The 14873-nt window shown below is 38.3% G+C and overlaps 1 protein-coding gene across 1 annotated transcript in view; it reads left to right on the top strand.

Annotated features, from left to right (window-relative positions):
• Positions 1-14873, top strand: part of IKZF3 (IKAROS family zinc finger 3) — an 87869-nt gene that overhangs the window by 43030 nt on the left and 29966 nt on the right.

The following is a 14873-nucleotide window of genomic DNA, read 5'->3' as shown; positions in this document are numbered from 1 at the left end:
GCTCAGCAGAGAGCTTGCTTCTCCCTGTGCATGCCACTCCCCCTGCTTGTGCTTGCTTCTCTCCCTCTGACAAATAAATAAATAAATCTTTAAAATAATAAATAAATAAATGAATGAATGAAAAGCTCTGACCAAAGTATATAAGATCTTATGGCTTCTTGACTTTGCTGTTTTTATAATAGTTCCATATGTAATGGTCTATAGAATGGCTTCCAACATAAACAATTTTGGGTCAGCTCTGTATGTATGTAAAATAACATATACTAATTATAAAAAATCAGAAAATAGGCATAATCCTCCTTTCTTCACTGACCTGAAACCTATCGTAAGGCAGTCTTTTAATTTTATTTCTGCCTGATTCAAAGGCCTTTCTTTTTCTTAATTTTGATAAAGAAATTTACAGATTCTCTGTCCATAGAAAAATGCCAGATGGAAATTTTGAAAACAGCTTTTAAAGAATAGATAGACATCATTTACCCCCAACAATTCTATTATTTGGCATCAAATAGGTGCTAAATTAAGCACCTAAAAGTCAGCAGTCTAGTAATAGGTTGATGTAATATTCAGGCTTAGAATTAGGAAGATTACATTTGGAGGTGACTGACAGCACAGTAGTTTGAAACCTTTGGATTTTAAAGTGTCACACACAACAGATGAGTGAAGATGTCAGAGCCAAGCTAAAGGAGGACCCTGGTAATCCAGCCCTTGGTGTATAACCTTCAAACACCAATAAACAAGATTATCTGGATTTAACATGTGACCTTTTTCATTCTGACTGGTTAGGTCCAGATGTTTTCTCATTCAGCTCTCTGGTTGAAATCTGCTTTTTAACTGACTGCAATTGGATCTAGATTTGAGGTTGTAGAAATGACAGTCTTGAAAACTCTATTCTGCAGGGGGTGATGCTGTCTAAACAGTAACATATGGAGACCGATGGTTTAATAATTAAAAATAATTTGTGACCTTACCCGTAATAGATTCGTTAATTATGTCAACTGAATAAGTAAAAATGGGATCGTGGTAGATATTTCACTATATTAGTCAGTCTGGTGGCATTAAAAACATTGACAAGATTTGTTAGAACCAGGCTTTCTTGCACCTGCGTCTACAGAAGCAGAAATCCCAGTCATGCCTTGGTTACCCTTAAGGAAGTTCATAGCGCCCTAGAGAAAACAGGAAAGGCTCTTTGTTAGCTTCTCTTAAGTCAGTCTAAGCTCATGGCCATACTTCCCATTCATCAAAATTTGGACACAGTTTACTATACCTTTAGCACCTCTCTTCATTGCTTGGAGCCCAGGACTATTTCTGGCATTTTGTTATGAACTATTCCTTATAATCATCTTGATTTTCTGGGTCTAGTCCTTCAGGTTGTACTAGTTCTGTCTCTGAGACTATATAAAAAAGATATTTATTTTCTTTTTTCTCATGGGAGAACTAAACTCATTATCACTGAGTAAACCCTCAGAGAGCTTCCCCATGTGATTTCATACTACTGCTGACTTGTAGGTCAGGAATAGTGTTCATTAATTAATTAATAATCATAGCCTAGTAAGGCACACTAAATTATAACAGAATAGAAAGTGATACATGAGAACATAAAAAGACATAAAACACAAAATATGACAAAGAAATAATATAATTAGAAAATTTGAATCCTTATGGTAAAATTAGCACAACTTAGGAAAATAGTAAAATCAGTAGTTACTTAGGTATCCTCTGAAGTTGATAATAAAATAATATCAGCCTGAATTTGATAATGAAATAATTAAGTACGAGAAATGTCCTGTGAGGCCAACTGTTACAGCTGATTTAGTATTCTTCCCTACTGCCAAGTAACAGATGAACCTTGTGTTTTTTAACACAACACTTATTAATTTCTGTGAAAAGGACATGACATTAGTTACACAGGAACAAAAAGAGTTAAAGCTAGTCTCATGAGGATTTGTCATATTGGATTAATCGTAGGTCAAAAGCTACACTTGTCACAATGCTTTTTTTTTTTTAAGATTTTATTTATTTATTTGACAGAGAGACACAGCGAGAGAGAGGGAACACAAGCAGGGGGAGTGAGGAGAGGGAGAAACAGGCTTCCCACAGAGCAGGGAACCTGATGTGGGGCTTGATCCCAGAACCCTGGGATCATGACCTGAGCCGAAGGCAGACGCTTAACAACTAAGCCACCCAGGAGCCCCAACAATGCTTCTTGTAATAGTTGGTAAATGAGTAGCCAAACTCCACACTCATAAGACAGAGTCAGTATCAGTGTAGCTAAATATCAGTTGTTGGGTTTGTTTTTTTAATCCTTATAGAGTTTTTTTTTCCCTAACAGCTTTAATTCACATACCTTAAGTCAATGATTTTTTTGTAAATTTACAGAATTGTGCAACTAGCACCATGTTTTGGAACATTTCTATCATCCTAAGAAAATCCCTGGTACCTGTTTGCAGTGAATCCCCATTCTTACTCCCAGCCCCAGGCAACCACTAATCTGACTCTGTCTCTATATATTTACCATTTCTGGACATCTTGTCCAGAAGGAATAATATAATATGTAGTCTTTTGCTTCTGACTTCTTTCACTTAGCATAACCTATTTCTTTTTTTAGGTTTGTCCATATTGTTGCATGTTTCAGTACTTTGTTTCTTTTTATTTCTGAAAGTATTCTATTGTATTGATAAAATACATTTTGTTTGTTAATTCACCAGTTGGTAGACCTTCTAGCTGTTTCCTTTTTTTTTTTTTTTTTTGGCTTTTATGATCCTGCTATGAACATTTGTGTATAAGTCTTTGGACATAAGTTTTCATTTCTTTTGAGTAGATACATAGGAGTCAAACTGCTGGGTTGTATGGTAAATTTATGTTTAATTTTATAAGAAACATCTATATTAGTTACTGATTGCTATGTAACAAACCTTTGCAGCTTAAAACAACACAAATTTATTATCTTAGGAATATAGGCACAACTTGTTTGGGTCCTCTGCTTCTTATGAAGCCACAATCACACCAAGTATTGACTCAGACTGTGGTCTCATCTGAAGGTTTGACTGGGGAAGGATCAAATTCCAAACTCACTTGTATCATTGTCAGGATTCAGTTCCTTGATGATTGTTGGACTAGGCTCATTTCCTCACTGTAGGTTGGCCAAGACAGCCTTCAGTTCTTTGCCATGTGGGCTCCCTAGCTTACTTCGTCAGAAAAACACATGAGAAGCGCCAGGGAAAGAGTGAGAACAAGATGGAAGTCATAATCTAACAACAGGAGTGATTTCCCATCACTTTTGCCATGTTCTTTTTTTTTTTAAGATTTATTTATTTATTTGACACAGAGAGAAAGTAAGCACAAGCCAAGGGCAGCAGCAGGCAGAGGCTGAGAGAGAAGCAGATTCCCCACTGAGCAGGGAGCCCAATACAGGGCTTGATCCCAGGATTCTGGGATCATAACCTGAGCCAAAGGCAGACGCATAACTGACAGAGCTAAGGTGCCCCGCCATGTTCTTTTTATGAGAAGCAAATCACCAGGTCCAACCCACATTCAAGGGCAGAGATTATACAAGGATATGAATACTAGGAGTCAGGAATTGTTGGGAACTGTTTCAGAAGGCTATCCATTACACAGCTAAATTATTTTTCCAAATGGCTAAAGTGTTTCACCCCCACCAGCAGCAGATTACAGTTCCATTTCTCCATATCCTTACCAACTCTCATTGTTGTCTGCCTTTTTGATGATAGCCATTCCAGTGGGTGTGAAGTGGCATTTCATTGTGGTTTTAATTGCATTTCTCTAATTTACTAATGATGTTGAACATCATTTCATTTGCCGATTGCTCATTTGTATAATTTCTATGGTGAAATGTGAATTCAAATATTTTTCATGTTTTTAATTGGATTATTTGACTTACTATTGAATTATAAGATGTTTTCGTTTATGAATCATGCTTTTAGTATCATATCTAAGAAATCTTTGCCTAATTCAAGGTCACAAAGATAATATGTGTCAGCTACTACGCTAGGCCTTTCTATACGTTATTTTGCCTAATGTAATTACAGTAACAACCCTGTTAGGTGTAGATAACATCATCATTGCACAAGTGAGAAAGTTCACAGAAATCAAGTGACTGCTGAGATCATACAGGTAGAGTACAACTTGAACCTAGATGTCATCTTATTCCAAAGTCTGTGCTCTTTCATCAGAACTTAAAAAAAAAAAAAAAAAAGACACTCAAATCATTTTCAGTGGGCAAAATAAGAGTGTACCATATTGTCTTTCCTTATAATTATCAGTACCATTCTGGTGCTATTTGAATACTGTTAGTAGAAACCTCTCTATTCATGATGATTGGAAGTTGCATTTTGAAACAGAAAAAGACTAATACTACAGTTTACTGGCTAGATTCCATCCTGGTTATATTCTGCCAGACAATATTCCCTCCACTGTTTTAGTGGAGCAAGGATGCATCATTCCTGGAAGCCTTGAATTGCATTACTGGGCAGCTGTTAAGCAGTTGTTATACTTCACCCCCAGGGACAAGCATGTTCCAGTGACAAGATAGCTTATTCCCTTATGTGCTTTTAGTGTTATACAGTCACCTAGGACAAGTCAGTGCTGAGTTCTTCCATGTTTCTTAGCCAGAGAAAAGAGAATGGAGGAAGCAGAGAGGAAGAAAAGTCCAAATATTATGTAGCAGATAGTAAATTTTCTATTATTTTGTCGATTTAATGTTAAAAAGAGCAAGAATCTTCTAATTATTGATCCTTATGTTAATTTTCCTCTCTTTCAAGAATCCTTTATGCCCTTTGGCTCTGGTTGGTATACCTTAAGTTAGAAATTACAATTTGTTGTTGCTGTGGCCTAATATGCTAGCTTAGAGGCAAAATTATAATCTGCAATTTTTTAAAAACATCTCCAACCTTAATTTTGTATTTGAAGCAAAGAACAGGATAATCATTCACCCCCTTCCTTCCTTCTTGCCCTCTTTCCTTCCTTCGTTCTGTTCATTTGGTAAGCAGTTGCTAAGCTGTGTGCCTAGCCCAGTGCTACATGTTAAGGGTGAGAGTGAAATAATATAAAAGCAGCCACTAGGTAGAGGGGAAAACAGGGGCTATTACAGAAAGAGCAGATTTGGAAGGGAAGTCAAAGGGAGAGAAATAATGAGCTAGGTTGCAACTTGTTGAGTGTGAAACAAGTATAAGAAATCTAAGAAGTGGGGTGCCTGGGTGGCTCAGATGGTTAAGCGTCTGCCTTCGGCTCAGGTCATGATCCCAAGGTCCTGGGATCGAGTCCTGCATCGGGCTCCCTGCTCCTTGGGAGCCTGCTTCTCCCTCTGCCTCTCTCTCTCTCTCTCTCTCTCTCATGAATAAATAAATAAAATCTTAAAAAAAAAAGAAAGAAATCTAAGAAGTGATTGGAAGTATCTGTTGGGCTGAGCAGGGAGGACTAGACTGGAAATACAGATGTGGGAGTCATCAGCCACAGAAGGTTGGATCAGGAGAATATGTAAAGTGAGAAAACAAAAGGTTGAAGAAACAGACCCAAGGAGACCATTGACACCTAGGAGACAGAGAAAGAGGAGTAGACAGGAAAAAAAAAATAAGTAAGGTAGGAATAGAGTCAGGCAGGAACAGAACTCAGGGAATAGGTTCAAGAAGCAGGGACTGGTCATCCTATTCCAAAGGATGGCATCATGTTCCAAAGTGGGGGGACAGGGGAGATAAAAGGCTGACCACCGTGGGCAAAGAAGTAAACTAGAGGACTGGTTATCACTATGGGGCTTGGGTCTTTTTCTAATGTATCATGAGGAGAAATCCTGCATACTACATATCAACTTCACAATGTTGTAGACAAGTTAGGGAGTGGTACAGCAAAGTGGCTTATTCCTTCTTCCCTGCCTGGCCTTTTTCTTCTTAAATTGGTTCAGGCTGCCCAAAGAGTTCATTTATTCATTCATTAATTCATTCGCTGTGTTTAGTAAGTCGGCCCTCTGAAAGGTTCTTGGGACACAAATATTATCAAAACCTGGCCCCTGCCTTGAAGATACTCCTAATCTATATGAGAAATAAACATGTTAACTGCCATATAGCACAACACATACTATGCATACTAGGAACTTATGTTGTGGATATGGAAGCATTTTCATTCCTTCCCTTACCTGTGATCCCAGGTTTGGTGTTGTGCCAATCAGAATGTTTTTAGCCAATTTAACTGTGTTTGGATGATAATTTTTTAATTTTTCTAAGTAGCATATTTTAATGTGCTTTAAATTTTTTGATTGAACTCTTTCAAAAAATAGAGTGAATAACTATAAAAGAAAAGTAAGATTTTTCTTCTGTATTTATAAATGAAATGTCTACCACGCAAATACTTTAATCTACCTCTAGTAAGTTTGGGTAGCATCTAAAACCTCATCCTCTTTAGATGTATTTTCATTCATTATTTTTTTTTAAAGATTTTATTTATTTATTTGACAGAGAGAGACACAGTGAGAGGGGACCACAAGCAGGGGGGTGGGAGAAGAAGCAGGCTTCCCGCCGAGCCGGGAGCCCAATATGGGGCTCGATCCCAGGACCCTGGGATCATGACCTGAGTCGAAGGCAGATGCTCAACGACTGAGCTGCCCAGGCTCCCCTCATTCATTATTTTTTAATGGATAGCCGTTATTTCTTAGAAATACAAATATAAAATAATATAATATATAGGTTACATGATCAATAGGAAAAGCTTATAGTTATAATGGACAGAAATGAAAAAGTCACTATAGGGGCGCCTGGGTGGCTCAGTTGTTGAGCGTCTGCCTTCAGCTCAGGTCACGATCCCAGGGTCCTGGGATCGAGCCCTGCATCGGGCTCCCTGCTCTGCGGGAAACCTGCTTCTCCCTCTGCCATTCCCCTTGCTTGTGTTCCCTCTCTTGCTGTGTCTCTCTCTGTCAAATAAATAAATAAAAAATCTTTAAAAAAAAGTCACTATATTTGTATACTGCTTTTTAGTTTAGAAGGAACTTCCACACATGTTCTTCAATCCTCACAACTATAGATAAAGAATTCACCTGACCCCATGATATCTGAAGAGTAAAGTTAGCCCAACTGAGCAGCTGGAACCTCACGTACTGCTGATGTGTAGTATATTCCTGTCGTTGAAAGTAATAAATCTCTTGTTCTAATGGGGAAGCAAAGCATTACACTGAAATTATTAAACAAAATTATTTTTATTATTATGGTAATGAATGAGCTGTTTGATAGATAATAAGACAAAGATTAACGTCATCAGTAAAATGGAGGGTGGTTCCTTCGCAAATGAAACTTTCTTCATGTTTTCATGCTAATGTTCTTGAATTTGAAGTGACATGATTCAGTAAATACCAGTCTAGATTTTTTTAAGGGCAAATTTGAATGTCTGATGAGACTATGTTTTAATGAAAACTTTAACCAAACCAAATATTATCCAAACTGCTTATCTCTTATTTCACTGCTAATGAGATACTAATATTTCAACTCTTAGTGGTCTGATTCACCCTTTCCAGTTTTTTCCCTAATTTTTAAATAGGTGTTTTAAAAATTAATAGATGCCTGTCATTTTAGATTTTAAAAGAAGAGAAACATGACAACACAATGGATCCTATAGATCAATGCCCAGAAGTTTTGCTTTTGTTGAAGCTTTATAATTTTACTGGTTAGCAAATACTAGAACTTTGTATTCTTTAGTTGGCAAAATATCATTGGTTTTCCTCCCTCCCCACTTTACAAATAAAAATGTAAATTAGAAAATGAAAATGACCCATGATTTCAGTGTTCTTGTTCCTAATACAAAGAGGCCATTGTGGGAAAGGAATAGAGATATTAATTTTATAAGGAAGATTGTTTTTAGTTGATTTTTTCTGCAGTATTGGATGATAGCAACAAATTCTGTAGTCTAAATACCTACCATACATATATCTCCCATTTTGCTCTTTAGTGCTTCAAGCTTCTAAATCCTATTAACAGCTGTCAAAACCTGGTAAACTATTTAGATGCTTTCACAATTTGTTTAATTGGATACTTAGAAAATGGCATGCTAGAAAACCCACCCACCCTCCCCCCCTCTTTCTTTTAGCCTGGCTGAACATCTGTAGTATTAGGGCCTCATTATCTCTGAATTGGCATAGCAAATCAGTGGCATCATTAAAATGCCACATTAAGATGATTAAGCTTCTTTGTTATCCAGTTGACTTTTGCATGTGCTAAGGATTTCATGGTTATGACCCCTAATCCTTGTAAAACACTTAAACAACATCACCCTTTTGTGTCTTCCCTAACAGCCTCTATCTTGTTTTGCCCCTTCTCACAGTATCTCTGGCAAACTTAAGGCTATTACTCCAAACTTTGTCCTTCTTTGAGTTGGATTCTGAGAACTCATAATTCAAAGTGGAAATTCAGAACCCCCTTTTTGCACTGGGAAATTCCTACTAACATGCTATCCAGGACACCCAAGTTGCCTGTTCCATTTGCCATCTTTGATAGGTTCTTCTCTCCAACTGAGCATTTTATGTGCCTGTAAAAACAAACTGAGGCACAGTTGGCTGAGACTGCTATTGCCCCTGAAGGATTTAGATGTTGGATCCTTTCCAAGACCCATTGTTTTTGCAATGTCTCAGGTGAAACCAAAAATGTCTACTCTGGAGTGCAAGCCTTTCATGTGATAACCATCACCCCAGGAAATGAAACCATGTGCATCAGCCCCAGTGAGCCAAGCCTTTGTTCTCTTTAGCCTACAAAATTCTCTCTGGGGGGTGTGTGTGTGTTAGTGTATGTCATCTTCCTAAGAGGCCTCCAGAACATAGACAAAGATGGGAGCAATTGTACCCCAGAGTAGCTCCTTTAGGAAGAAGTTCAGTTTAATCTAATTTTCTATGGGTTAGATTCAATTTAGACATCTTTTTTCCCCCTCTGGGAATGTTTAGCAATTACCTTTATCAGCAATTTGTGGTTTGGTATGTTCTTTTCTCCACAAGTTCACTTATAAAAAATCTACTCAGGAAGCCCTTGCCATTTTTTAGTATGACATATATCATACATAAAAAAGGCAAATATAATTACATGTATAGTTAAAAGAATAACAAAACAAACATCCATGGACCCACCACCTGGCTTAAGAAATAAAATATTGCTAGTGCCTGTGAAGATTCTTGATAGTATTTTAAGTGGCAATTTAAGTTGTATGTCTAATAAACGTGATACATATTATAGGAAACTGGAATTTACAAAACTAAAATGGGAGATTATTCACATTACAAAAGTTTTATTCACTTCATAAAAACTTTAAGGTATTATGGGGCAGTTCTTCACTATATTCAAGTATTTCTTGCCAGATTTTTTTTTAAGATTTTATTTATTTGCGAGAGAGAGAATGAGAGACAGAGAGCATGAGAGGGAGGAGGGTCAGAGGGAGAAGCAGACTCCCCGCCAAGCAGGGAGCCCGATGTGGGACTCGATCCCAGGACTCCAGGATCATGACCTGAGCTGAAGACAGTCGCTTAACCAACTGAGCCACCCAGGCGCCCCTTCTTGCCAGATCTTTAAGATCGTTGGCCTTTTTTTTTTTTAAGATTTTATTTATTTATTTGCGCGAGAGAGACCTAGCAAGAGAGGGAACACAGCAGGGGGAGTAGGAGAGGGAGAAGCAGGCTTCCTGTGGAACAGGGAGCCCGATGCGGAACTCAATGCAGAGCTCGATCCCAGAATGCTGGGATCATGACCTGAGCCGAAGGCAGACGCTTAATGACTGAGACACCCAGGCGCCCAAGATTTCTGGCCTTTATTAACAGTTCAAATGCTGCCAGTCACTGACAACTGAAAATCAAAGAAAAATGAAGAGAAACATCTCTGAATGTATAATGTAAATCAGTGGAACAATATTATCTGTTTTACATGTAACATTTTATGAACACATCAACTACATTAAGGTGAATCTGTAGAGGTTAATGATATCATGCTAAATATAAAGTTGAGTGAGGTAGGTATATGAGAAAGCACAGAAATGAGAATTTTTTTCTACGTTAGGATATCGAGGAAGACTGCATGGAAGAAATGGCATTTAAATAGCATCTGGAAGTTTGAATAGAATGTTGATGTTGGGGAAGGGCATTTTGGGTGTTAGAAAGACTGAGAAGAGGCTTGGAAAACTGCCATTAGATTGCTGCTGTAACTTCTCAACCTTTAATGTGCATAGGAATCCTTGAGGGTCTTATTAAAATGCATATTCTGATCGAGTAGGTCTGGGGTGAGACTTGAGAGTCTGTGTTTCTAACAAGCTTCCAGGGGATGCTGGAACTGCTAATCCAAGGGCCCCATTTTGAGTAGCAAGGTTCTAGTCTAGAGAAAAGGTTGATTGAGGAAGAATGAGATGATTGGGTGGCCTCAGGGCAGGTTCTGGGCAGGTCCTAGAAGGCCTTGCTAAGGAGTTTGGAAATTTGTTCTATAAGCAAAATGAAATCATTGAAAGTTTCTGAAAAAGAGTTTTAGTGCTACAGAATGATTAATCTGGAAATAAAATGTAGTATAAAATAGAGGTCGAATACACTGTGGGTCAGTTAGGAAGCTAATGCAGTGGTATATTCACGTACTAAGTATCTACTGTGTATGTACTTTATACAGAGCACTGTGTCAAAATGTAGAGTGGTGGTTTTTTTTCTCCCCCCATCCCACCCCCCTGGAGTGGCAGTTCTTAAACTTCATTGTGTATAAGATTTACCTACAAAGCATAATTTTAATGCATATTTCCAGTCTCCACACCCAAATTAGTAGGTCTATGATAAGACCCCCAACATTTCTATCTTAAAACCACAAGGCCTCTCGTCTCTACATATACAGATCAAGTAGTGTCACAGGGGATACTGAGTTAAAAAAAAAAACAAACCTGTGTAGCTTCTGACCTCAGATAGCTTACATGACCCTATGGGAGATGAGGTGAATTTATAAGTAACTCAGAGAAAGAAGGAACAGATTATTTTGCACCTGGAGGGATGGCTGGGGGTTGGGGGGAGGAAATGACATACTGGCTTTGGCTTTAAAGAATCTGTAGGTTTTGGACCCAACTGGGGCAACATTGGGGAGAGACCTTGTAGGCAGTGGAAATAATAAAAGCAAGAATACTTAGAAGTTGTTTAGTTTGGTTAAAGTTGTATGAGTATTCAAAGTCAACATTACAAAGACAGGTTGGGGCCAGATACTGAAAGGCCTTTTAAATTCCTTCTTCCTGAGTTTGGACTTTATTTTGTTGACAATGGAGAGTATTGAAGAATTTTGACAGGATCATGATATGACCAGAGCTATAGTTGAGGAAGAACAGTGTGGTGGTAGTGTATAGGATGAACTGGTAAGGAGAGAGAAAGGAGGCAGGGAGAACAATGTGGAGGGTAATCAGGGCCTGAGAGTCAGGGTACTGGGAATGCAAAGTAGTGAGGAAGAGAAACAGATTGGAGAGAGGATACAAAAATAGAACCAATGGGTTATTAAATATGGGGCAAAAACAAGAGGAAGGAAAGATACTTGTAAGGAGTCTAGCCTGAGTAACTGGGAAGATACCTAGGAGCCCTTTGGGAATAGAGGACTGAAGAAGGGAAGAGAGATTACACCTGGAGATATATATATATATATATATATAATACATACACACACTTGGGAATTAATCATATAAAATGCTAGTTGAGGCTGAAGAGTAGATGAAATTGCCACAGGGGATGGGATGTCAAGGGAAGGAAAAAGAGCATTATGGGTAGTATTTAGGAGGTCGATGGAGGAAAAAGAGCTAGAAAGAAGCAATGAGAGAGGTAAGGAAAGACGTTACAGTTTCACTGAACAAATAGTATAGAAGAAGAAGGAATGGTGGTCAGTAGTGTCAAGGGCTACAGAGAAGTTGGGAGAATAGCACACAAAAGGCCACTGGATTTAGGAATCAGGAGATGATTGATGATCTTTAGGGGAGAAGATTCAGTGAATTATGGAAGTGGAAGCCCAATTAGAGGGAATTTTACATCAGTTTTGAGGATATAGAGGCAGAAACCATAGCTTACTTTTGTAGTAAATCTGTCTAGAAAGGAGTGTTGAGACAGGATGAGTTTAGGTATGATGGGATGAGAGGCTAAACCAAATTGCAATAGGAAATAGAAAAGAGAAATTGGCATCCAAAGATCTGGAGGACATAGAATCTGTAGGTGTTGAAGACTGATTTGATGTGGAGATTGAATAAGAAAAGGATTCCATTTTTAAGACTTGGAACTGGAAGAAGGAAGATGCCATTTGGAAATATAATGAAGTCATAAATTGGAAACAAGCTTGGGTTCAAAGATGACAAGTTTGATTTTAGACATACTTTTAATATTTTTAAGGGATACTAAGTAGTAGAATGCTCCCCTTTCTTCTCCAATAAATCTTCCTCCCAAGAGAAGGAGACAAGTGTCTTTGCTGGTCTTTTTGGTGGACTGTATTTGGAGGCTGGGTGCTAAACTCTCAGAAATCCCATTCATATCTCAGGTACTAATGTATTCTAATATTCAGTTCTATGTATCTTGACATGGTAAAGCATGATGAATTGTTGATCCCCAGTAACCATTCAGAGAGGCCATTCAGTTCTTTCATCTAAAAGTAGTAAGATTCCAAAGACAAACCAACAACTGTCCAAAGAACTCTTGGTCCATTAAGTCCAAGGGACTTTTCCTAATATCCTATCCATGTGCCTCTTATGCTTTCCCTTAGGGCTCTGTGTCTCAAATACCATTTTTCTTGTTCTACAGCTAAATCCTAGGGGACAAAAGCCAAGCTTTTCATCTTGAGCCAGGTTGATGTAGTATTTGAGTTCAAGGTCAAGCTCATTAAAGCCCAAATCCTGAGGGAAGGAGCAACTCTCTTTTGTCCTGTGTTTTCAGAAAGACCTAACATATCCATCTTCCTAGTTTTTAATTGTCACTGTCCATGGAATGGCCCAAGTCTGTTCATATTAACATTTGATAACCAAAATGAAAAGGATCTTTTTTTCTGCTGGACCCTATCTGCTGTTTTTGGTTCTCAGTAGCTGAAGTTTTCCGTTGAGGTTCTTTTAAACGCCTACATGCAAACTGAAGAGCACTCAAGCTTTGGTGGGATATCACCCACAGCTGGAGTGATGGAGGAAGGGAGGAGGGTACAAGCCTCAGGTGCATCCTTCTCTTAAAAATTTTTTTTTAAAAAAACAAAACCTCTTAAGCAAACAAATTCTATCTGAAAGCAGGTGAGACCTATCCAGGGAAAGAAGGGAATGAACCTCTTTCCATGTAGGAAATGAATATGGATTCATATGTGACCCAGATGCATTAAATGGGCAAATTTGAAACATGTTGGACTGATCCTACAGCCCTACATCCTCTTCTAGTCAAAGAGTAAAAGGCTATGAACCATGAACCGTGATGAGAAGCAGAGGAACAGTGTTGCAGCAATGGCTCCTCGGTTGGGTGGTTAGGCCCTGTCTTGCTCTATTAAGCAAACACAGTTAATATAGATAAAGGTAACCTTGATAGAAGTGAAAATTGGAAAACTTGAGGTTGAAGGTAGCAAGCAGGCACAGCTGCAGTTGTACTTCCTCCTATGTGGCAACAGGAGCTGCACTTACTGGTGTTTTTTTTGGAAGGGATGCAGTTTTTTAAAATATCTTTTCTTCAGAGTGTTCTGGGTTTTAATGTCTACACCATTGATGGGAGAGCAGAATATATTAGTAAGAAGCCACCTAGACTTTCTACATCAGTGTGTGAGGTCAGATCCAAGTTCAGCATTCTAATCACACATTTGCTATTAACAGGCTATGTAGCCTTGGACAGATCACTGAAAAGATCTCTGGTGGCAGATTTTCTTACCTGAAAAACCAAAAGGTTGGATTAGAGGATCTCTTCCAGCCCTAAAATTCCACTGATTTATGATCCTCACGAGGAAGCATAACTTCCAATTTCTAAGAACAACTGTTGGCAAAGTAAGCATTTATGCAGCTTTAATTTTATATATGAAAAATCCCTTGCAAATATTATTATGATTTATCAGGCAAATATTTAAGTGTTATTAGTGTCACTACATAAATTACCTTCTTCACTTCTTATGTTCTTCAGCTTAAGAGTGTTGCAACTCTTTTCAAAATAGTACCTGGTCAGCCAACTCACTTGGGCCAGTCCTCCTCTCCTGTCCAGTCCTTACAGTTCTAGGATCTTGAGTTTCACCCTCCCTAACATGGGTATAGGTGTGCTTCCCCTTGCTTAGGCTGAGCTCCATTTACCTGTGTCAATGAAAGTGACTCCTTAGAAGATTATGTTAAAGAATTACTTCTCCTTTTATCTTTCTCAACAGTATTTCACTAATACAGCCAGCTTCCTCTATATACAATGTTGTCTCGTTATCAGTTCCAAGAGAAAACAGAGAGATAAGAGTCATTTTAGCAGTGCATATACATGGAAGGGGAAGAGGCAAAGCATGGCTTAAAATCAGAAAAACCATATTAACTATTCAACTCTCACTCTTAGTGGCTTAAATTGAATGCATTTGAAGGATTAAACAATATTTTCTTCTTGAAACCGAAGAGCTCCACCACCTTGCCTTTTAACTGCAGCCACCCAGAGAAGGTACTAAATCTGAGAACCTTTCTTCTCCCCCAGTACTGGAGAAGAGTTGCTCAAAATGTTTTTTTTTCATGGTCTCTTTGAGCCATCACGGCTAAATCCGTTCTCTCTCATTTTCTGGATGGTCTAAAACTCTGTTATCTGTGTTTGTGTGTGTGTGTGTGTGTGTTTTCTCCACTGACGGTGGTTCTGAATTCAAATAATGAGTGCTCATCCTAATAGTGTTCTCTTGTTTTGTAGATGTACAATATAATGTTAGCTTCCTTTGGTA

This window comes from Zalophus californianus, chromosome 16 (assembly GCF_009762305.2).
Source record: "Zalophus californianus isolate mZalCal1 chromosome 16, mZalCal1.pri.v2, whole genome shotgun sequence".
Taxonomy (NCBI): domain Eukaryota; kingdom Metazoa; phylum Chordata; class Mammalia; order Carnivora; family Otariidae; genus Zalophus; species Zalophus californianus.
Note: the sequence above shows the minus strand (reverse complement) of the source record. Positions and strands in the feature narration are given on the sequence as shown.